Source organism: Pezoporus wallicus, unplaced genomic scaffold (genome assembly GCF_028554395.1).
Source record: "Pezoporus wallicus isolate ANWC-B61680 ecotype Strahan unplaced genomic scaffold, APGP_CSIRO_Pwel_v1 scaffold_7736, whole genome shotgun sequence".
NCBI lineage: Eukaryota > Metazoa > Chordata > Aves > Psittaciformes > Psittacidae > Pezoporus > Pezoporus wallicus.
The window spans coordinates 2,062,514-2,085,633 of NW_026636574.1; the positions used below are offsets into that span (position 1 = coordinate 2,062,514).

Here is a 23,120-nt window from a genome sequence, read left to right on the forward strand (position 1 = left end):
CTTTAAGCTGTGACGTTTGCCCTAAAGGAAAGGGAAAGCAGCAGCTCATGAACCAAGAGGTGGTGGGCGGCGAGTGCTGTCCTGGCGCGTCCCTGCCTTGAAAGGAAGTGAAAGCAAAGCAGAGAGAGGATGTGGATGTGCAGCAGGGTCCCATCTGGTTTAACGAGAGTGACTGTGGTCTGGTGCACAACGAGCCCACAGGCGAGGCTGGAGCCTGGTGCTGGTGACCAATGGCATGTCCCTGCCCTGTGCCTCGGTTTCCCCATCCCTGGGAAGAGGAGGGTCTTGTCAGAGCACGCTGCGAGCTGGGAAGGGCTGGGCAGGAGCAGCATCCTTGTGGATTCCCTCTGAAACTTCCCATTTGGGCATGGTGTCAGTTGCTCCCTGTGATGATAAAGAACCACTGTCAGTGTCCAGCCATGGGTGGGAATGCAGCAGTGTGGGAGCTCCAGGCTCGGCTCCCATTGATCCCATTCTCGGGAATGGTGCTTTCCACAGCAGTTCCTGGACACCCTCTCCTTGATGCCTTGCGCCTGGGCAGGGAGATGCTGCTCCAGAAGTGAAACCCGTCCTCAGCAAACAGCCAGAACCATTTGGGATGTTTTCTGCTCCCTCCATGGGTTTGCTCAGCTGGGAGACGTGGCTTTGGACAAGAAAAGCCGAAACCTGGCATGAGGCTTTGTGTCTGCTCTTCTTGCTCAGCTCGTTGGGGAGCCTGTGTAGGAGGGAGATGAGGCTGTCAAACCAGTGCAGCTCAGTGGGTTCAGCTGCAGCCTTGAGACAGCTCCTGGTTGTCAGCCCCTGGAACTCCACGTGCAACCAGGGCAGGAATGCAGGGACAAGGCTTGGATGAATGTGTTGATGTGCTGCAAAGTTAATACCATTTACAACTGGAGTTTTTATGGTTCCCTTTGAGTGTGGCTGTGCAGCGGGTGAAGCTGCAGGCAGGGCAGAGAAGGCACAGGACCCCATTTGATGCTAAATCATGGGCGCAGCACTGACCTTTCTTTCCCAGCCTGTGGGAGCAGTGATTCACCCCTGGTTATCCAGCTCATCCTGCCCAAGGCTGTTCCTTTCTCTCAAAGTCCCTGGGGCCAGCACTGACCTGTATCATGCTGTGTTTTCCTGCTGACCCATTAGGTACAGGCCTAAAGGGTATGGGGGCTGCTGCGAAGAGACGAGCCCCATTTGTGCAGTAGAACCACAGAATCCCAGCCTGGTTTGGGTTGGAAGGGACCTTAAAGCTCATCCAGCTCTAACCCCCTGGGTAACGCTATCACAGCGCTGCCTTTCCCCGCATCCCAGCCCAGGGCTGTCCCTGCCCAGGCTCCTGTAAATCAGAACGTCTCCATATCCCTCTGCGCATCCCGGGCATGGGGGCATCCCGCTTATCCCGCAGAACAAACACACCGAGCTCCTCCTGCTCTTCCAAGCGGCTTTGCTTGGAATGCTTTGTTCCCAGAGGTGCTCCTCTCTGCCTGGCTGCACAGCCACAGCGCCATCACCCCTGGAGCTCTGAGCATTCACCTCCCATGGAACACGGGAGGGAATCACCTCTCCGTTTGCTATCAGGTAGGTGGCAGCAGACACAGGATCCTGCCGCAGGGCAGCACAGCGCAGAGCTTCCCAGCCTCACTCTTCATCAGAGATCGTTCCAAAACCCCATCCAAACCAGCACGAAGGAAATCACAGGGAGGCGAAAAGGGAGCTTGAGCTGGCAGGAGGCTCTTTAAAGAGGCGCTGTTCATTCAGCTGACACCAGAGAAGCTGTTCTGACACTTTACAAACTCTTCTGTGACGATTTTGCACCTAAGTAAGGGAAGGCTGGCAGGGGCGGAATGGGGTGAAACACCACAGTCAAGGGCCTGAGCTCTCTCCAAGGTGTAGAATCACAGAACCCCAGAATGGTTTGGGTGGAAGGGACCTTAAAGCTCACCCAGTTCCAACCCCCTGCCACGGGCAGGGACACTTCCACTAGAGCAGCTTGCTCCAGGGCCATTCCAGCCTTGCCAAGAGCTGCACAGTGGCCAGTGTTTGATCTCCTTATCTCATGGAAGTTTAATTTACAGAGGAAATCCCATCCCTGGCATTGCCATGGCCTCGTGCTCTGCTCCCCAGTCATTAAAGCAGGAAGGATCTTCAGGGCAGCCCCGTTACCACCGCTCTGATGAGCACATGGCCAAGGGTCCACGGCAGATAACACCATGGTTATCTGGTTATAGGTTATATAGGTTATATAGGTTTATAGGTTATAGGTTATATGGTTATAGGTTATGGTTATAGGTTATATAGCTTATATAGGTTTATAGGTTGTAGGTTATGGTTATAGGTTATAAGTTATATAGGTTTATAGGTTATAGGTTATGGTTATAGGTTATATAGGTTATATAGGTTATATAGGTTCTAGGTTATATGGTTATAGGTTATAGGCTATGGTTATAGGACAAACCGGTGTGTTTGGGTTCCTTGGTTACCCAAGGCAAACACTGTAATCGGCTCTCCAAACAGCGTGGCCATTGACAAATAGGCTGTTTATGGCCCAGCCTGGAGCTGCAGCTGAAAGCCTCTGCCACTGTGAGGAGCAGAGGCTCAGAGATGTCACGCAGGGGTCTCTGTTGGACCCAGCTTTGTAGGGATGGGGAGCTCGCTGCCCTGCCCGGCCCCCCATGTGTCCAGCCCCCGTGGCGCTGTGGAGCATCTCTGAGGGTGTCTTTGTGTTTTAAAGGATGGAGAAGGACCAGCTCTCACGAGCATCCCCCAGGAGCTGCTGGTCCACCCTGTCCAAGGGCTGCATCTGCTATTGCTGTGAGTCCTCCTGGATCCAGCTCCGTGTGTATGATGTTCTGCTACCCAAAACCTCCTTGTCCACGTGGTGCCACTTTCACCTTCAACTCTGAAGCTGCAGTCAGCCCATTTTTAGTACCCCTCAGAGCAGCTCCAGTCTTTTCAAGTCTCAACCCACAAGAAGGTTTTCAGGGCAGTCTGCTGGCTCTGCTCTCCCTTGTTTTCACACCCAGTTTGAAGTGTGGACCAGGACCCAGCGCCATGGTCAGTGCTGGGCTCCGGCAGCCGATCCACAGCCAGCTCCTGATTCTTGCTCAGTGGGAAGGAAAAAGCAGCAACATCCCCATGCATCCCTGCACCAGGTCAGGATCAATTGGCACCAGGCAAGCAGCCATGGGCATTGCTAGGAAGGTGCCTGCAAGCAGTCATCAAATGCCCTCTGTTTGCTCAGGCTGGGGGTCTGGGGGTGCTCCAGATGGGAAGGGCTTGGGAGCTCAGCTCGGAGCAGGTGAGGATGGCGATGGAGCAGGCGAGGATGGCGATGGAGCAGGCGAGGATGGCGATGGAGCAGGTGAGGATGGTGATGGAGCAGGTGAGGATGGTGATGGAGCAGGCGAGGATGGCGATGGAGCACGCGAGGATGGCGATGGAGCAGGTGAGGATGGTGATGGTGTAGGTGAGGATGGCGATGGAGCACGTGAGGATGGCGATGGAGCACGCGAGGATGGCGATGGAGCAGGCGAGGATGGCGATGGAGCAGGTGAGGATGGTGATGGAGCAGGTGAGGATGGTGATGGAGCGGGTGAGGATGGTGATGGAGCAGGCGAGGATGGCGACGGAGCAGGCGAGGATGGTGATGGAGCATGCGAGGATGGTGATGGAGCAGGTGAGGATGGTGATGGACCAGCTGCTGCTCTGCGAGACATGGGAGAGATGAGTCTGAGGGAGCAGCACTCGCCTTGCTCCGGGGTCATGGAGTTTGCTGCTGGCACCGCTCGCTTGCTCACAGCCCAAGCACAACGTCCCCCGGCCCTGCTGGCACAGCACGGTTCCACCGGCACACAGGCAAAGCATCACCGCTGCTGCCTTTGGGAAGGACCCGCTCCATCCCTGTGTGCCGGCTCTGCCATGGACCAGATAAGCTGGAAGCTGCTCTCCTCCTCCTCCTCCTCCTCGCTGGCCAGAAGCAGCGTGGGGTCAGGACCAGGAGCTGTGTCACCAGTGCTGAGGGACCATTGGCTGGGTTTGGAGGAGAAGCAGCTCCGCACCAGAGGCTCCGGGATGCTTTTCCTCCTATGGATCTGTGCAGGGATCACAGCACAGGTCACTGTGTACAAAGCGGACGTGGTGACACTGGAGGAACCACACCGAGGATGCTCCTTAGCAATCACAGATATCAGTCATTCCCGTTCTGCATCAAATCCCAATGGAAAACCCCTGTGTGTGGGCTGCCAGCTGAAGATTCCTGGTGAAGCATCAGAAGCCACCAAGCCCCAGCAGAGCCAGCACTGAGGAGCTGCTGGTTTCCCACTGGTATCAAAGCAGCGGCGTGCCCGGAAGATCCCAGTTGGAGCCACAGAGGGCACCTCCATGGCTGCAGCTCATCCCAGCAGGGTCAGTGTGGAGGGGCTGGAGCTTTGAGCTGCCCCTTTGCTCGCTGCTGAGGGATGCAGGGCACAGAGCAGAGCACGGGAGCTGCTGGAGGGATGGGGATGGGGATGGGGATGGGGAACCCTGGCTCCTCCCTGGGGACGTGCCCCGGCAGCCACACGTGGTGGTGACAGGAGCCATCAGCCAGAACCCGTCAGGCTGGTACGTGGGACCTGACCACAACACCCAGCGAGACAGGAGATGCCATGGGCTGATAGCGCTGCGGTTTCTGTAATGCTGCGAAGACAAGAGGGGGTTTCTGCTCCGAAGGTAACTCTAAGAACTGGCTGCAGTCACCCCACAAGCTCCATGCACATTCTGCTGTACGAAATGGGGCAGCAGCTCCTGGCTGGTGGGAGGTCTCCTGGCTGATAAATACCCTCATCCCCAGTGCCTGTTCCTTGAGGACCTGTGAGAGCGTTCCCTGTGAGGGTGGTGAGGCGCTGGCACAGGGCGCCCAGAGAATGGGTGCTCTGCATCGTCTGCCCCCAAAGCTCGCTGCTTGGAGCCAGCACCTCACACACAGACACTCTCAGCCATGCTGAAACAAGCAATTGTGCAGCACTAAGAGCCTGCTCCTGGTGTTGCTGGGTCCCGAGAGGGAGCTGCTGCAGCCCCGGGTGCTGCAATCTGTGCAGGCAGATCACGACAGTGTCCACTTCTGACACAGGCAGCACAGGCTGGCCTGCTCCTGCCTGCCAGCCCATCTGCTGCGTTTCTCACATCATATGCAACTGTTTTATCTTTGCTCATTTCTATGGCTAAACACTGGCTGGGGGATGAGCTATTTCCAAACGCATCTGCTGTTATTTATACAAACACTTGCGTTCCAAAGGGCAACAGAGGGAAGCGTTGAAAAGCAAAGCACCCCCAAATGCTTCTAGGATGTAATTGGGCTGCTTCTCTGCTGGCAATGCAGCCGTGTGCACACTGCTCACGAGGGACAGGCACGACGATGGCTCCCCTTTTGAAGAGTTCACCCTTTGCCATCATCTTTAGCTGCAGGTCGGTGCAGCCCAGCCCTGCGCACGGGGGGAAAACCTCATGAGGGTTGGAGGAACACAGACAAGACCTCCAGCCCTTCCTCAGGCACTTCCCATCATCTGAGTCATAAGTGGGGTGGAAATGACTCACGACCTGGTGAGGAGGCAACAGCTCATCTCAGAGATGGAGTCATGGTTGGGTATGCCCAAAAGGACCAAGGGCTGCTGTACTTGGGAGGGGAACATTACCTTTACGAGCAGACACGTTTGTGCTCCCTCTTATCCAGTGCTTGCTTTACTGTTAGCATGAAGTAGCAGCCTTGCTATAGGAAACTACCTACTCTGCTGAGCAAGAAGCACTGAGCCAGCGTTATTAGCTTGTGTTCAGGAAGCAATCAGAAAGTGAAGAATGCTATCACAAGGCAAAGTGTTATTGTAATCGTAACTACAGTGGAGCAGGTACTATAAAGAGCTGAGGAACAGCTTCTCCTGAAGCAGCTGTTTGCAGACAAGGTCCCGCTGCCACCTGAAAGCAGGAGTCAAGAGATTGCTGGAGCAGCTTGGAGGTGATGGGATGAGTAAGTCTGCTTTGGAGAGTGGAGCAGCACTGATTGGAAACACCCAGCTCTTCACCAGGTACAGGTGAGCTCACTGTTAACTCACTGGTGTCTTTATAAACCCTGTCCTGCAGCCCTGGGCCTGCCCTGCCTGGGAGTGCTGCTGGTGTGGAGCTGGCCAAGGGTGGAAGAAGGGCTGCCATGGTGTGGTACCTGCTATGTGCAATGCTGCTGGTTACCAGGACTGCCCCTGGAAGGGACTGGGGAGAGACCAGGAACAGGTAATGAAGAAATCTACAGTAGCTTGTAGACAAGTGGCTGGGTTGCTCCTCTTACCTGCTAATTACACATCAGCCTTGGCTGTAACACAGTCATTGTGTGGCCACGTTTAAACAAAGCGAGTGTTTAAACCCCATGAACTTGCTGAATTAGATGTTTTCTGTTTCAATGTATGTGCCGTTTACTCTTGAGGCGATGTTTGCCTCACCTGCCTCCACAGAGCTTGTCAGATGCTGGTGTGTGTTGAATGATCCCCGGCAAGGACGTGGCACCCTCTGGAGCGCTGTACCAGGGAGCTGCAGGGCTGGTGATGGGAGATGAGGCGCCTGCTCAGTGACCCCTGAATCTGTGCTGCTGGCTGCGGGAGTTGCTGTCAGCGCAGTGCCAGTGATGTGGGTATGAACTCTTAACGTAATTAACTCATTATTCCTAATGACACACTCCGATCCCATCTGCGAAGGAAAATATTGTTGTTGGCACTTCAAAAGCTCACGTTGAGCTCTTTGAAATGAGCTTTTATTTTTCCCCTGATTCTTCCACAACTACAGGTTAAAAATGTACTGTAAATTCAGAGAGGAGCAGCTCCTTTCTTGTGCAGTTTAAGTTCAACCAGGACACAATCCTAGAATCACAGAACAGTTACAGTTGGAAAGGACCTTAAGACCATCTAGTTCCAACCCCGCTGCCATGGGCAGGGACACCTCATGCTAAACCATGTCATTATGCAGTCAGCACCTTTACTTCTGACAGCTCGAGCAACACTAATGTGGTATTAGCCTGTACAGTGTCAAATACACTTCAATTTAAATGTGCTGTTGATGTGTGTTACTGAGCTGACTTCTGCTCTCTAGTCCTGTGATTCTACCAGCCAGGAATCCAAGCTCATTGTGTGAATGCAAATTGCTTCTGGATATCATCAGATCAGCAATAGGCACTTGATAGTTATTTACATCAGCTGCACTTGGGACAGTTTATCCAATTGGGCAGGTTTCATTTTGGAGTCAAGAAAGGTCCTGAGGGATTATGATTCACTTCCATTTGTCTGCATAAGTCTCAGTGCAACCCCTGCATCTCAGCTGCAAAACCAGGCAGAGAATTGCAGTCCTAATGCAGGTGCTGGGGATGAGCATCCTCCCTTCAGTCTTTCACTGCTGCAATTACCAGGAAAAGCTGGAATGCCGGTATAATTTAATACCAATGGCATTTAGATTGGAGACTTCAGAAAAGACATTCTTGTGGCAATTTATGATTTATACAAAGTGAAGGGTTGTGATAAATGGCAGTGTTTTGTATAAACCTGCAATGCTAAGGGCCACTGGATATCTTGGATATCCCTCCGGGACATACAGGTTGTGTCCTGTCTGTGGCAGGATGCGAAGGCTCGATTCTCTTTGCCTTCTAACCTTGTGTTGCTGAGATGGTGTGGAGCAGACACCCGTGGTTTGGGGATGCCAGCAGGTTTTACCCACTTCAAGCAGGTTTCTGTGGTGACATCAGGGTAGATGTCCCTGAAATAATGGGACTTGATAGAAACTGGGAAAAGCACAGGGAGAGACAAGGTGTGGACGTCCCGTTGACAGATTGAGCAATCCCCCACGGCACGAGAAGGTGCAGCAGCACAGCAGTGACATGGGCTCCAGCAGTGTCCGTCTGTCTGCAGGGCTGCATCCCTCCTGCTGAAGGGGAAGGGCAGCAGCTGGAGCTGGGAGAAAGGAAGATCCAGATTTATTCCCTGTTAAACTCGGTAGGAAAAATCCCTCTGATTGCAGCTGAACTTGGACCCCTTTCTCTTCCTCATTTCACAACTAGGTTCACATTTGCCCAGATCTAATTTCATGTACTTGCAAAGTCTGACTCAGCAATGAAGTTATCAGCTTCCACTCAAACCTGCAGAAAACAGGGGGGGAAAGCCAATCTTCCCAGAACTGACATCAAAGAGGTGCTTTGTTTTGCTGAATCAGGCCCTGAGTGTGCCTGGACCCTTATTGTTTTGAAACTTGGATGGTCCACAAGCCATGAAACAGATAAGTATTTGATTCATTGGGTTCAATAAGATTCTCCAGTCAGTAGCTGGGTGGGAAAAGCTGCAGATGCATTGATATTTGGGGCAAAGGTTATAAACCCTTTAATTTTAAAGCAAGCCTTGGGTAAAGCCTTGCGGAGCACTCATATCTTCCCACGTATACTGAGCCTCTTCAAGGCTATAAGTCTCTTTGTGCTGCTTCTGTTGGTAGGAATGAGTTTCATTTTAGGGACTTTGTAGCTTTTAAATCAGAAGTTATGGCTGATTTTTGTCTCTGCGTGTTTCCCACACGCAGCCTCATGTGCTTAACACAGAGCCAGGAGCTTCCTACGGCCACAGATGTCACGATGATGTTTGTACTCAAAGGAAACAAGTTACTCAGCCGCTGCTGTTGAGCATCCTTAAAGGCAGATGATCTTGCAACACTGCAGGAGGAGAGACTGAGCTCTGCTGCTGGGGCTGGCAAGCCTGAAGCCCTGCAGAGAAAGAGAAGGTGGAAATCCCTCTGCTGAGCTTACCTGCCTCCAGCTATAAAAATTGAGAAGCAGTGATTCACCCGTCCGCTCCCAGCACAGTGGTCCCCAGGGGAGGAGATGCCTTCTTGAGCCATAAAGAACAGGGATTTAGGGATGAGCATCAGCAGCCACAAGCTGTGTGTGGGAGCAGAGTTCTCTGTGCTGGGTATTTGTACCGCACACACAGGCTGTGAGCAGAACGAAAGCAGGGTTTTTTCTCGATTAGGGACTCTGAGCCGTGTGTGTCTTCTGGCCACTGCCCCTTGGTTTGGGATAAGCCATTTAACCTTTGTCTTGGTTTCCTCCTCTCTGAAGCCAGACGAGTAATATTTAGCATCCCTGGGGATGGTGGCTGCGGACCTCGCCCTGTCCCTGGTTATTTAAAGAGGTGATGCTGTGCTTGCAAATGCAAGCAGTCCCTTTGCATTTTAAGTGCTGTTCATGGAGAGTTAGGCATTCAAATCATAGAAGCTATTACAGCTCCTCATGGGGCGCTTATGCATTTTTAACCAGGGGGGAAACTGAAAGGCGTTGAAATCTATGAACTGTTGACATCAGCTTTTCTTGAGGATGTATTTTACAGCCGAGTTATAGTTTCTTAAGGCTAAGGAAGCAACCTAACAGAGCAGGAGCCCCTGTGCAGTGACCATGGTGAACTCCTGACCTGCTCCTTCATGCGTGGCTGCTGGTACCTGTGAACCCTAAAGGGACACAACCCCAGTATCGGGACCTGCGTGCGGTGCTCCCGTGTCCCACCGCGGGCGCACCCCACTTGGCGGTCACAGCTCTTCATTCTTCACGCTCTGTGCCCGGTGGCCTCGCTGAGCCCCGCGCACCCGGAGCAGCATCACCCCCGTCCCGCACTGCCACCAGCGCCCTCCCCTCGGTAAGGACCCGCTCTCGGCCTCGTTATCTCCGCGGCCCCGGCTCCATTTGGTGTCACCCAGCGCCTGGCTCCTTTCCGTGCGCCCTCCGCGGCCTTGGAGCTGCGTGGCCGCGGGGAAGCCGAGGCCCGGCCGGGTGCCCCTCACCCTGAGGCCCGGCAGGGAACGGCCCCGGCACCTGCTCGGCCCCGCCGCCGCCACCGCGCACAACTTCCCGCGGGCCGCCCCGGTGCCGTCCCCGCCCGCAGCCCCGGCCCCGCAGCCCCGGCCCGCCCCGCTGGCTCCTCCCCAGGCCTTGGCCGGTGAGGGCGGAGCGGACGCGGCGCCGCCGCCGCGCACAGCAGCCGAGCCCGGAGCCCAGCGGCGGCGGGAGGCGGCCCGGAAGGCGGCGGTGAGCGGGGGTGCAGGGAGCGGGCGCGGTGGGGCCCCGCTGGGGGGGGGGGGGGGGGGGGGGGGTGTCAGCGACGGGGCCGGGCCGGCTCCGGGCGCTCCCGCTGGGGCCTGGCCGCGGTGAGAGCGCGGGGCCGGGGCGGGGGGGAGCGGGACGGCCCCGGGAGGGCGGCGGGGGTCCGGGGCGAGGCGGTGTCAGCGGGGCCGGGCCCAGCGCTCCCTCCCCAGGGGCGCGGCGAAGCCCCGCCGGGAGCGAGGGGGAGGCGGCTTCGTCCCCGGCCCTGGCCGCGGCGGGGCGGGCGCTGGGCCCTGGGCGGGGCGGTGCGGGGCTCCCCGCTGCGGGCCGCCCGTCCCATCCCATCCCGTGCCGTGCCTGCGGGCGGCGGGCGCAGGCTGGACATCCATCTTGTGCGGGCGGGCGGGCAGGGCCCGAGGCGGGGCGGGCGGCCCTCGGTGGAAGGGTGACGGCGGGGCTCGGGAAATAACCGGGAGTCTTTCGGTGTCTCCCCGAGGCAGGTGTGCGCCGTCCCCAGAGATGTAACGGGGCGCGGGAGGCTCCCGTGTCGTGCCCGAAGACCGCTTGGAGGTAAACGGGGAGCGGGGATGAGGGCTGTGGGCGGGCAGGGGTTTGGGTGGGAGGGATTGCGCCAGGCCAAGGGCACAAGTGGGTGCTCAGAGCCTGTCCTGAGCAGCCTCATGGGCCATAGGGGCAGCACTGCTCTGTCCCCAGCCTCCGAGCCCAGGGACCCGTTGTCTCGCAGCCCTTCGGCTCTGAAATGGTTCTTCCTTCAGTGCCTTTAAGGAGACAAACTGTTCTCTGTGTAGGGAAAACTTTTGTGTTTAGATACTTGTGAATTAGTGGCTTTGCTTGCAGTGTTTGAGCTACGGTGGTTGGGCGTTGGACTCACCCAGTCAATCCCAGCTGGAATCGGCTCTTGAGTGTTGCTTTGCTCACAGCTTGGAAAAGGGCTGCAAACAGGAAGGGCAACCCTTGAAAACTTTGTTCTCTTTCCTTTCAGTAGCCTAACAAGGGAGATAATACACTTAAAATAGCTGCTTGACTTGAAAACGCCTCTCCGCCGTCAGGGTATTGGATCAGCACTCTGTGATTCCTGTTGCCTTTGTGCTGCTCTGTGAGTAGTAGTAGTGCTCCACGCAAAGGGAGACACAGCTTATCTGCAGAGTTAAATGGAGGAAGCCGGCTGTTGCGTGGAGAGCAGCTGTCTGCCGTGGTGGTGGTTTTTATCCTTGCTTATTCCGACTGCAAGGGGAGGTTGCAAACTCCCGCTGGTGCTGACAAGGTCCCTTGGATTCTGAATGGGTTTTAATGTGGGGATATGGGAGACTTGGAAGCAGTGAGGGCTGGAGCGATGGAGGAAGAAAGCAGTGCGTTAGCAGCGGAAGGTCTGTGCCTTTAATGAGAAGTTATCTGAAATGAGGCGACTTAAAGGGAAGTTTTAGATGGAGCCTCTCTGCTGTCTGTGGCTTCTCGTAACTGATGGAGGCGGCGCAGTTCACCATGTCCCAAGGATGAACTGCTGGCCGATTAAACTGACATCATTATCATGTTGCTATAGTGACTTCATTGCTCCGGGAATGCCGTGTTCACATCCTGTTGCTATGGAAAAGACCAGTGTGATAAATAAAAACATTTAATGTTCTGTTCGTCATTATGGCAGCAAAAACCACCATTGATTTACTGATGCGATTGCCTGAAGGGTGGCAGACAAACTCCAAGAGAAGTTCTTAATGCTGAGTTAGACAGTGGGAGGTTGTAGTTCTCGGCACGTTGTCCCTTCGTTCTCTCTGTTGTGGCAGGCAGCAGAAGTTGTGAAATCCCAGTTTTGGGAATGAGGATGCGAATACGCGCGTGGTACAAGGTGGAGTCGACAGGAAGTGCTGTGCTCACATACACAGCTTCTAAAAATAATCTGGTTTTGTGCACAGTGTTCTCTGTGCGCCAGGAGAGGAGCACTTGGGTTGTGTCAGGCTAAGATCACCCATGGAAAACTCCCTTATGCTTCTTAAAAGCAGGTATTTCTATGGCCTTTGTAGGTGTAGGGTTGTGTGTCCCGAAGGGTGTTGGTGATCAAGGGACCACGTGTGGTGTGAGGGAAACCTTGATGACATTTAGAAGGCCCAGCTGGTGCTGGCAGGGCTGTAACTCTGAGGAGTGGAAGGGAGCTGAGCGGTGTCTGTCATCACGTGTCCTGGCTCTGGTGCAGCCGTTTTTAGGGTAAGTAGCTTTGCTGCAGGTTCCGAGAGGACTCCGTGCCAAATGGACTCGGTCACTAGCGCGGTGTAGTTCCAGCGACGCGGTAATGCTGTTCTTTGCAGGCTGGTGTTTGTGTGGTTGATCAGAACGGTTTCTGTTTGAAGCCGTAAGCTGCAAATACACAGACTGTTTGTGATGCGTTTAGTGGCTGTTCATCCAGTCTGAGGGCTGTCCTTAAACTGAAACAGAATTGGAGAGCAGGAGCGTAGCATGAGGACATACTCTGACATAAAAGTCTTAATTGTGTACTGAATCATAGTCTTGGGCATAAACAGCTCTAAGCGGTTGTTTGTACTATATATTGCAGGGGTTTTTCTTGTACCACGTGGATGCACAGTGCCCTCAGTGGCGCTTTGAACTTGTGCTTAGTATTTAGAGAACACATTGCTTCTGTGCACCTTTACAGAGACTTATAAAGAGTCATCTTAAAGAGGAATCCTAATGTTCTGAGGACAGGAACGTATTATCTGTTCATCCTAGACAAAAAGAAGTGAATCTTCTGCATACACATAAAGTTCGAGTCTTTACTCTTTATATTTGAACTGGTTTTTACTTGTAGCTGTTTGAAATTGAGAATTCCCCTCGGTTTGGTGTTACTTTCAGCCTTGCTGAAGTGAGTTCTGCAGAGCTCCTCAGGGCTCAGGCAGCTGGGTCTGCCTCTGGACCCTCATCAGGACCTTCTGTTTATAGGATAATATGGGAGACTTCCTATTTTATTGCTTTCTGATGAGCCAGGTTAATGTTAAACATCAAGCTCCTCTGATAGCTTTGTGTGTTTAATTCTGCAGAAGCAGACTGGAGAGAGACTGACTTTTAAAGCTCGTTCCAGTGTGTTTGAATTTGGTTTCAGCCTTGATTTGAGGTGGGTGGTTGTTGGGTTTTCTAAAGAGGGGATGGTGGTTACAGTATAGCCTGAATTCGCTTTATACTGAGCTCTGAACTAGTGATTGATTTGCTTTTACTCTTTCTTATTTAAGGAGCAATAGGAAATGAAGCAGAATTTTAATGAAAGCATCTTCTTGGAGGAGTGCTCATAAATCCAGGGTCAAATTTTCACATGGGCATTTGTGCTCACACTTTACACTAGTTTCTGGTGCTGGCAACTTGACACCTAATGGCAGATTAAGTAGGGATATTAGGAAGTTTGAAAGAGAAGTTCGTCTTGCTGAGCTGTCTCGTTCCATCCAGTCTGCCTCATTGAGATGGTCAAACTTGTGTTCTCTTTGCTGCAGTACTGAAGTGTGGTAGCAGCCAGGATTTGAGATTTCGGGTTCTTAGGCTGCTCTCTGGGTATAAATGAATGTCCTAAAAAGTCCACCTCTCAAACAGGCTTCTCCTTGGATTACATGCTGGCATCATAAGGACAGAGAGGATAAAGGAGGACCTAGTTTTAATTCATAAAGCCCAGGTTGGAACATGACTACAGCTGTATTAGCTTATGGCTGCTATTCTGCAGATTGAAGATACAATATGCTTCCTGCTATGAGGGTTGCAAATATAATCAAGTTCAATATAGTTCAGTTAATGGAAATGTTTAAATAAAGCCTAAAGTTTTGAAGGTGAATCTATTTCAACTGTATATCTGCAAGTAGGTTGCATTGGTCAGTCTAAGAAGAGAGGCACAATATTTATGGGTAAAACACTTCCCAGAATGGTTAACTTTATATTCTTTTTCAGGCAGTACACTTAGAACTAGTAGTGGGTTATTCATCCTCTGTGCTTGTATTAGAGCTCTTGGGCAAGTCAAAAATTGAGCTCCTTTGCATTCCCGTTGTTGAGCATTCAGGAACACTTGGAAGCAAGAACCAAGTAGGAGTCAAACTGATCCAGTTTAGTGTCTCCAACACCAATATTAGAATGAAAACAGAAGTGTTGGTTAAATGAAGAACTGTTCAAATAATACACTAGAAGATAAAGGATTAAAATAAATGTGAAGAAGATATACTTTCATTACTGGCTTCTCAATGAGAAGGATGTAAAAAAGTTACCTAATGTAAGGTATCAGAGAGTACACTTTCTATATGAGTGTGTTGAAATAGAAATAACCCTGGAATTGCCTGCATGTGCACTTGCAAATTACATGTTGATAAAATTGTATCTAATGTCGTATGACATTAATTCTGTATTTCAGTGATGCTTTTAGCTTTCTTCCCTAAAAGTCCTAAAGCCCCTAGGAAAGTTATTGCAGGAATGATATCTTATTTAAATATTCTGTGATAGTCTAAACCCAGTGTAGTTGAGATTTGCATTTGAGACAGGTCTGAGTGTTCTGAGTGACGTGGCATGAGGTTGGCATGCCATAGTCTTAGCTTCATGACTGGTTCTGCTCCAAAGCACCCCCCACTCTGGTGTTTTACTGCCTGTATTTGTGTCCCTGCCTCTGGGCTTTCAGGGAGGACCCCACTGCCAGAGCATGGACCTGCCTCTGTAAGGGATATCTCCATGCATAAAGAAACCCAAGGTTTTTCAGATTATAGCTGGTATAAAGTGGATGTTTCATGCCTGTTAGGATCAGTTTACTCTGTAGTGTTAGAAGCAAATGGAACCGAGAATGTTTGACAGAAGCTGGATGAGCAAGGTAGGTTCTGAAACCTCACGGTGTGAGTTTGGTTTTATCTCAACATCCACAGGCATGTCACCAAGTGATTGACCCTGCCTGCCTCTTTGAGCCTGCCATGGCAGGGGAAGGGCAGTGCTGCAGGCTGAAAGGATGAGAGGCCATGGTGACAAGTGGCAACAAGGGAAATACCAGCTAAAGCATGGACAGGCTGTTCCTCTGGGAGTGGTTAAGCACTGGAGCAGGCTGCCCAGGATCTTTTGGCATCTCTGTCATTGCACAAATGCAGAACTTGAATGGGCAAGGTCCTGAGTGGCCTGGTCTGCCTCTGAGGGTAGCCCCGTTAGGAGCAGGGGTTTGTAGCAGAGACGTTTGGGGACCCATTGCAACCCGAATTACGCTCTGTTTCAGTGAGTTTACGTGGCATGGTTGTGTTACCTGGTAGGGAGGGCAAGATGCAGTGAGTGGCCAGAGCTTCAGGCTGTGGTTTCATGGTCATTAAACACAGTCACACACCCCAGTGTCTCCCTTGCTGATGCGTGCGCTCTCGGGCGTTGAGATAGCTCAGGGAGAAGAAGAAACTGCAGTTCCTACATCTGACTTAGGGCAGTGTCCTTCTGTCTGTCTTGTGCTTGGACTGTAGCAGAGGTAACGTGGTGGCCATCTGCTTTGCCTGCTACATCTGGAAAGAACATGACCTGTGGCTTCTTCTGGGTGGTGGATAAATAGGTGAATATTTGCTCTCTGTCTTCAGTGGTAATGGGTTATTTGTAAAGAGCAGCCTGCATTTATCAGTCTGCTTTTCTGTTGCAACAAACTTAGGGTCTTTGCTTGTTTTTCAGTTGGCTTTGCTCGTGCTGTTGGTGACTGTTAAGTTCACTCAACAGTGAGTTGGGTTTACGTATCTGCAGGCTGACTGAGACCATTTGGAGCTAAATGGCTCATTATTAGGAGCTTCCTGTTCTTTCCTGTGATAGTAATAATGTTATTAATGCCTATTTTCTGAGCTCTCTTCTGGAGGAAGGGGAGTGCAGGGGGAAGCTGTGTAGACCTCAGTGACATCAGCGCATTGGTCAGGCACAGCATGTACCTGGTATTTACACTGGAATGCTCTAAAATCTGTTCTGGTGGTAGACCTACTGATGCCATTTCACTTCCAGGTTTGGTATGAGACAAGGTTTGATCTCCAAAGCTCTGGGACAGAAGGTAGTTACTGAGAGATCACTTCTCGCCTTGCAAATACTGCAATAATTAGGGTTGTCTAAAGCAGTCCATTTAATGATATTAACATGAAGAGCCTGTGGGAAGATGGGTGGTGTTCAAGGAGGAGGCACTGAGTGTTACATTCCTAATCAGAAATGGTGTGTTTAAAGTCAAATTGCATTCATCTGCTGTGGGAAGATCCTTTAAGGTATGTGTGGGAAGAAGTGGGACACCGGAAACCTTCCCTAATTTTGATCCCCAATCCTTTTGGGGCTTATAACTTCTGTAGTTGCAAATTGCTTTCACAACACCGTAGTAGCCAGTGCATCCAGTTAAAGGTGAGATTAAAGCTGTGTTGTTTCTTTTTCTCCTGTGATAGAAGTCTACAGGGCATGACAAAAGGCTCTTTTCTCCCCATGTCAGCTGGCTGAAGCAGGTAGGGTAACTCTGCAGGAATCTGAATGCGGCCACATGAAGATGATGTTTTGATGTGTGTGTTGCTGATGTTTTGATGTGTGTTACTGCTCCGTGCTGCGAGTGGTCCAGCAGGTATTGGGTGCTGGCTGTTGGGAAATACCTGCTATACCTGAACTGGCACTTCCTCAATGCAGCTGTGGTGGCTTGGTGTGAACCCAGGGGAAAGCACGTATTTAGTTCTTGGGATTGAGAAATCCAGATGCTGGCAAAGACAGACCTTGGTATGTTTTGAAAACTGCTGTTTGTTTTCTTTTGATGAGCAAACCCCTTTATCTGGGGGGATAGTCTGACCTTCTACAGGGCTTTTACAGCAGGGAAGGAGCAGGTAACATAGGACAGACAGCAAAAAAGGAAGCTCCAGGGCTGCTTATAGCCCACATCTTATAGGTGGTTGTCTTGGCTTTCTCACCCTTCTCACTTTGTTTCCTCGCTCCCCATATTTTCAGTCAATAGCAGCCCCATTGAGCAGGTGGCCTGAGTCATTTGGGTTTGTTATTTCTTTTGAATATTGATAAGATGGAAAGTATTTAAATCCAGCTGAAGCAAGAGGTCTGGGGATGTCCACAGCAGTGGCTGTGTTACGGCTGAAACATCTTTATTAATCACTTGAAGGAGGGAGTCAAGACTGTGTGCTGCCTTGATGCTTCACACGCTCATGTAAGGAGTAGGATGAGCATTTCTGTCATAGGTAATTGTTGCCCTGTTGAAAGTTAACTGCAAAAACCTGCTTTTTGGACGCGTACTGCAACTGGTAGCTCACTGTCAGTCGGTTGCATTGTGTGACTGCTGGTTGCTGGAGCATTACAGAAAAACACAGTTGCATTTCACTTGTAAGCAGCTAGAACTGCACATTCTGGAACGTCTGGGGGGGGTGTTGAAATATTTTGTCATGTTCTAATACAGACAAAAATGTGACTTTGTCATATTTAAATTAGGGCATTGCGTGTGAACCCAGAGCTGTGAAGTCTGTGCTTTAGAAGATCTGAGCATCGCTGGCTGTAGCTGGCTGCAGTTTGCACTCACTCGTGGGTGCTGCGTGCTTCTAGAAGACTGCTGTTTTGCCCCAGTGAATAATCTGTGTGGAATTGGGCATCTCGCGTTTTTAACACATTAATTGGAAATAGACCCTTCCTCTGGAAAGCACCGGGTATGTGGGAGGAGCAGTTTGGCTGGATGTATTGGTTGCAGCGCCTTTTATGTTGCTTTTTATGTAATAGTCTTTTCTCTAATGCAAATAAACTTGGAAGTTGTAGGGAGGGGCTGCTGAGAAGAGGGAAACTTTCATTACAGACAGCTGACACGCAGAATAATATCTTTTTATATGCCACCTACCACGTGATGGCTTGAAGTAAATCATAGTTCACTGGGGAAGGTTATTTCTGGCGCAGTTCTGCTTTTTGCGTAAGTACTCTCATTCCAGCACATCTTGCTTTACCCTGAGGTTTGATGTGTTAGTACTGTGCTGGCTAACTCACTGCCTATCAGGCCTGGAGGACAGAGATCTTGATGGATTTATGAAATAAGTACAGCTGAAGAGAAAATAAATTCAGCCAATTGTTGCTTTCTGCTTTGGATTACGACGCTAACTGGAGTTGAAAATAACATGAAGATTAAAGATACAGACTGAAATGGTTCCAGGCAGCCTATCTCATGAAATATTTATACATTTAGGGCTTTTTAACTCATCAGAGAGATGAAAAAGAAAGCCATAGGGATTACAATATTCTTACGGCTTCATCTTATTTCATTAGTACACTGCGTTGGCATATTGACCACTACTTGCATGCACTCAGGTTTAGAACAAAGCTTTTTTAGGAATCTCATTGGAAATGATCAGACAGATGTTTTAATGCTCCAGGACGCTTTCCTCAATGGTGTGATTCTGAGAAAGTGAGTCTTCCTTTATTCTCTAATATCAGTACTTGTAGCTTCTCTGTTAAATGAACTGTTTGCTCTAAGCCCTCATCACAAATGCAGTATCAAGTCCAAGTCCAGAGAGCACCGACACTCGAGTGGGGCAGTAGAGTAGCTGAGCCTGCCATTAGCAGCTGTCAGAAAACCTAAGTCATGTCTGTGAAGCTGAGAGACTGAAACTTCTTTTATTGTCCTTTTCATGCCGAATTCATGTTAACTGCATCTGTATGGGCAGAAGATTAAAAAAGCTCCTAAATACAGTTTCAAACCGGTGCCTGTAGTGCCTGTGGGTCTGTATGGCTGATGGTGTATTTATAGGTTAACTGTAGAAAAGCAGAGCTGAACGGGAGTTTTAACTGTGATGGGAAGGTGTCCTAACTAAAATGGCAAGCCCAGAAATGGTGCATAGTGGCAGTTAACATTCAAATTCAGTGTCGTATGTTCTCAGGTCTTGCTCAGAGTGCAGAGCTGGCTGTCTCCAGGCCATGTGTTAAACAAATTTGCATCCTCATACTTCATTTTTTTTACTATTGCCTTACATCTTATCATTTCCAAGACAAGAGAAGAGTTTACTTCTGTTCCTGATTGAATACTGTTGGTGGGGTGGACGAGAAGTCAGTGGTACCCGTCTTGTTAGGCTGTGTCCTCCCATCCTCATGTGTTAAACACAGTGGGAGCAGGAGTCCAACTGCCCCTGGGGTTGTTTTACTGTTGGTGTTTAAAGACAGCTATAGAATAATCTATTTTGGTTGTAATCAAGCTTGACCTATAAATACTGAAGTGGCTCACAGAAAACTGATTTAAAGTGTCAGAGCTATTTCCTTTAGGGGTTAGTTAGAAAATAAAAATACCTTTTTATTTTCCACAAAGGAAATTCCAGGGTAAGTGGTCAAAGGAGTTTGGCCTCTTTTAAGCCTGGTAGGCTCAGGAGGATTTGAAAACTACAGAGAACCCCCAGTGTGGAGATTGGGTCTGCCAGTGGTTTGGTCCTCAAACTTCCTGGCGTGAAAATTCCCGTCAGACTTCAGCACTAAAGTGTTAATAACAGTTCTGAATATTCCTTCAGTTATATCTCATGTGGAAGAAAATCTGATTTTTGTTGTAAAAGACAGCTCAGTTTCCCTTTGCCCCCAGATTCCAGGAAGCAGCATTAAGGGACTGAGCTAAATACTGATGGATTAAGTACCACATTAAATAACTTCATTTACTTATGAAAACTAATAAAACCATTACTTTTTCTTCTGTTTACAGTTAATTCTGTACATTAACTTCCTGTTATTCAGACTATTATTAAGCCTTAAAATGAAGACATTTCAAAAGGTACAGTTTTACTTTACAGTACTTAAATACATCCATCGTGAGCAGCGTTCAAGTACTCCTTGCATGGATACTCATTACTGGAGGGGTTTTATTTAAACTGATAAACAATGTAGTATTAATAAGTGGCCATATGGTAAGTAGGGCTTTTCATTCAAGAAACTCAGTGTTAAAACAGGCGTTTAATTAGCCACATTGCATGGGAACAGTAGGTGTTTTGGTTGCTTGTGGCTGACACACACAAAACAGCAAAGCATTTTTAAAGCAGTGAAAATTAGACTGCATATGCAAACCTGACCTTTAGCTGGGTCTGCATGGTCAAATGCAGTGTATACACACAAACTGTTTGTGGCAGTTTTGCCTGTAAGATTTAAAGAATCTCAGTATTTTCTGGCGCTTGTAAGTTAGCCCAGGCTCCTGAAAAGCTGGGCAGGGGTCCATGCTAACAGGCAGCGTGGTGTTTAGAGGCTTAGAATTTATCATTGATGGGTAGAAATACACTTGAAGAGCTGTTTAAACCTCTACAGTCTTTTACTTTTGAGAAGTTTCAAAGATCTAATTGAAGATGCCCTTGCTCATTGCAGGGGTTTGGACTAAATGACCTTTGCAGGTCCCTTCCAACCCAAAATACTCTATGATTCTAACCTTAATCATGAGGAAGCTCTATTGATCCCTCCATCAAAAATTAGATGCTGGAGGCCAAGTAAGGACACACAGGGTTCCAGCCCCCAGCAGTGCCCAGGGCTTTGGGACCAGTGTCTGTTGTGTCTATTACTGCAGAAATAAAGTGCAAGCTGTAGTTGCTGGCTACCTCCTGCCACTTATTTACTGTAATTACATAAACCAGGAAGAACATAGTTAAGAACGTTGCCAAGCTACTATCAGCACAACAGATTATTCTTCCTAAGTCTGATGTAGTTGGTGTTGTGCTGTGGTTGAGCCTTCTAGAGTCTGTCTGGTATTTAATCTGTATTAAGAAAGGTCACACCATTTTTTCCAGTAAAGAAAATGGGTAAAACCACTCTGTAGGTCTTCAAAATCAGTGGTGGGCTGTGGCTTTGGTGGACAACAGATGGGGGAAGTCCCATGAACAGCTTCTATGTCTAATGTTTATGCCCTTTAACATTTGCATGTTTTGCTGATGAGGAAGGGGGAAAGGAAGTCTTTTTCTTCTCTTAAGAAGAAGCTGTTGAGAACTCCTCTGAACTGTGTAAAGCCCTTTGCTTTACTCAAGGAGCTCTAGATGGGGAGATATGACAGAGTGGATGCTATTGCTTGGGAGGGCCTTGGTTCTGCTGGCTCTCTGCTATGCAGGTGTTGGCTGTGTGGTTCATCGTCTGTTTCCATAACGTGGTTGCACAATACTTCCCGTTAAACTGTTTTATGTATATAATTGAGAAAAGTCTATTTTCCTCTAGATCCACCCAGTTCAGGTGGATGTCAGCTTTCCCGTATCTGTAGGGGGCCTAAAAGGATGCCGGAGAGAGATTCTTATCAGGGACTATAGCTTAGGGTTCAAACTTAAGCAGTGGAGATTTAGGTTGGAGATAAGGCAGAAGCTCTTCCCTGTGAGGGTGCTGAGGCGCTGGCACAGGGTGCCCAGAGAAGCTGTGGCTGCCCCATCCCTGGCAGTGCTCAAGGCCAGGTTGGACACAGGGGCTTGGAGCAAGCTGCTCTAGTGGAAGGGGTCCCTGCCCATGGCAGGGGTTGGAGCTGGAGGAGCTTTAAGCTCCCTTCCAACCCAGACCATTCTCCAGTTCTATGATGCTGTGTCCTTCCTCCTGCTTGCAGAGCAGTGTGCATTAGTAGTAGATCTGCAACAGTGCTGCAGTCCAGTTGGAGCTGCTGCCAGTGACGGTGAGTGATGCAGTGGTTTGTTCTAATCTGGGGACACGGTGTTTGTTGGTCTTTGGGTTTTGCTTCTGGCTTCCTTTCCCCTGCCTTCGCCTGGCACATGTCCCTAGCAACTTTCTGCAAGTGCAGACCAATAGGACAAGAAAGCAATTAGCCGTTCCAGCACAGCTTTGGCTGCCCAAAGTGCTTGTTCCTTGCCTGGAGTGCCTCTAGAGCAAAGCAATTCCAAATGAATAAGTAGGCAGTTGCTTACATAGAAGTTAACATTCTCATACTTAAAATGGCAAGTTCAGCATGAAGCTGGTTGCAGAAAAGATCACAGACTGCAGAAGATCAATCTCGGTCTGTTTGGGCATAAAATCACTTTTTCACGTTGCGGAATTACCGCTGTCTCCACGGAAGGTTCTTTCCCTGCCTTTTTTGTGTGTGCTGTAGTTAATTTGCTCAGCACAGCACTGAAGGCAGAAAAGACGACTCTGTTGCTAGAGGACTTTACTCTTAGCCCAGGCTTTTATGGCCTTGGCCCTGCGTCAGTAACCTCCTCAATGCACTGCGGAGGATGTGAAATTGTGCAGAAACGGGCGATTTGGATGCGGTTCAGAGGAGCACACGGCCGGGACTTCAGCTGTGGAGAATGGATGCGTGCAAGATTTACAGGCTGCTCTCTTGCCTTTTTCCAGTTGAACACTTCAAATAACATCTCCGAAGAGTGTCAGGTTTCTCAGATACCTGTTTGCTCATTTGGCTTATCACTGGCTTGGCTTTTTGCACGTGCTTTTGCCTGTGGTTTTTGGTTTCTAGCTAGTACTTCAAACCAACAACAAGTATGTAGATATCATGATTGACAGAATCATGATTGCCTCTCACTTGGACAAGGTATGTCATTAAAACGCTGCCGCCTTCTTGTCTGTAAATGGACAAAGGGTGAAAATTTTCTCTTAGAGGAGTATGAAATGTTATAATACTGAAATATTGCCATGCTTTTCACTAATCCCAGTGAGTTCACTTTATAGTTACTTTATTACAATGCTTTTTAGCACAGTCGTGGTTCAGGACTAGATCCAGTTCCCAAGTTTTATTATAGGGAATTGGAATTCACTTATGAGTTGTTTCAGGTTGCCAGGTTGGATGGGGCTCGGAGCAAGCTGCTCTAGTGGAAGGTGTCCCTGCCCGTGGCAGGGGGTTGGAAGTGGATTAACTTTAAGGTCCCTTCCAACCCAAACCATTCTGCGGTTCTTTGATTCAGTTCTTTGGTGTTCTTAGGCTCCCCTGAGGAGCACGTGTGTTCCTAAATGTCCAAAACACCTGTTTTCTAACGCTGGAGTTACAGGAGTATAAAATAGGTGGATTAAGTCCTAATAATAACTCAGTGTTTCCCCTGCACTAAATTATGGAGAACAAAAGTTTATAAACCTGGGGGGACTGTATGGATGCTGCAGTCAGTAATGCTCTGCAGTT

At 49.6% G+C, this 23,120-nt stretch overlaps 2 protein-coding genes across 3 annotated transcripts in view; one reads left to right on the top strand and one right to left on the bottom strand.

Moving 5' to 3' along the window:
* The window catches only part of LOC130594701 (adenosine receptor A3-like), a 161,693-nt gene that overhangs the window by 46,956 nt on the left and 91,617 nt on the right, over positions 1–23,120 (bottom strand). The window lies entirely within an intron of this gene.
* The window catches only part of RAP1A (RAP1A, member of RAS oncogene family), a 35,623-nt gene continuing 23,080 nt past the window's right edge, over positions 10,578–23,120 (top strand). Inside the window, exon 1 of the mRNA XM_057400770.1 lies at positions 10,578–10,651. The gene's annotated coding sequence lies outside the window, so the exon portion shown is untranslated. The remainder of the gene's footprint in view (positions 10,652–23,120) is intronic.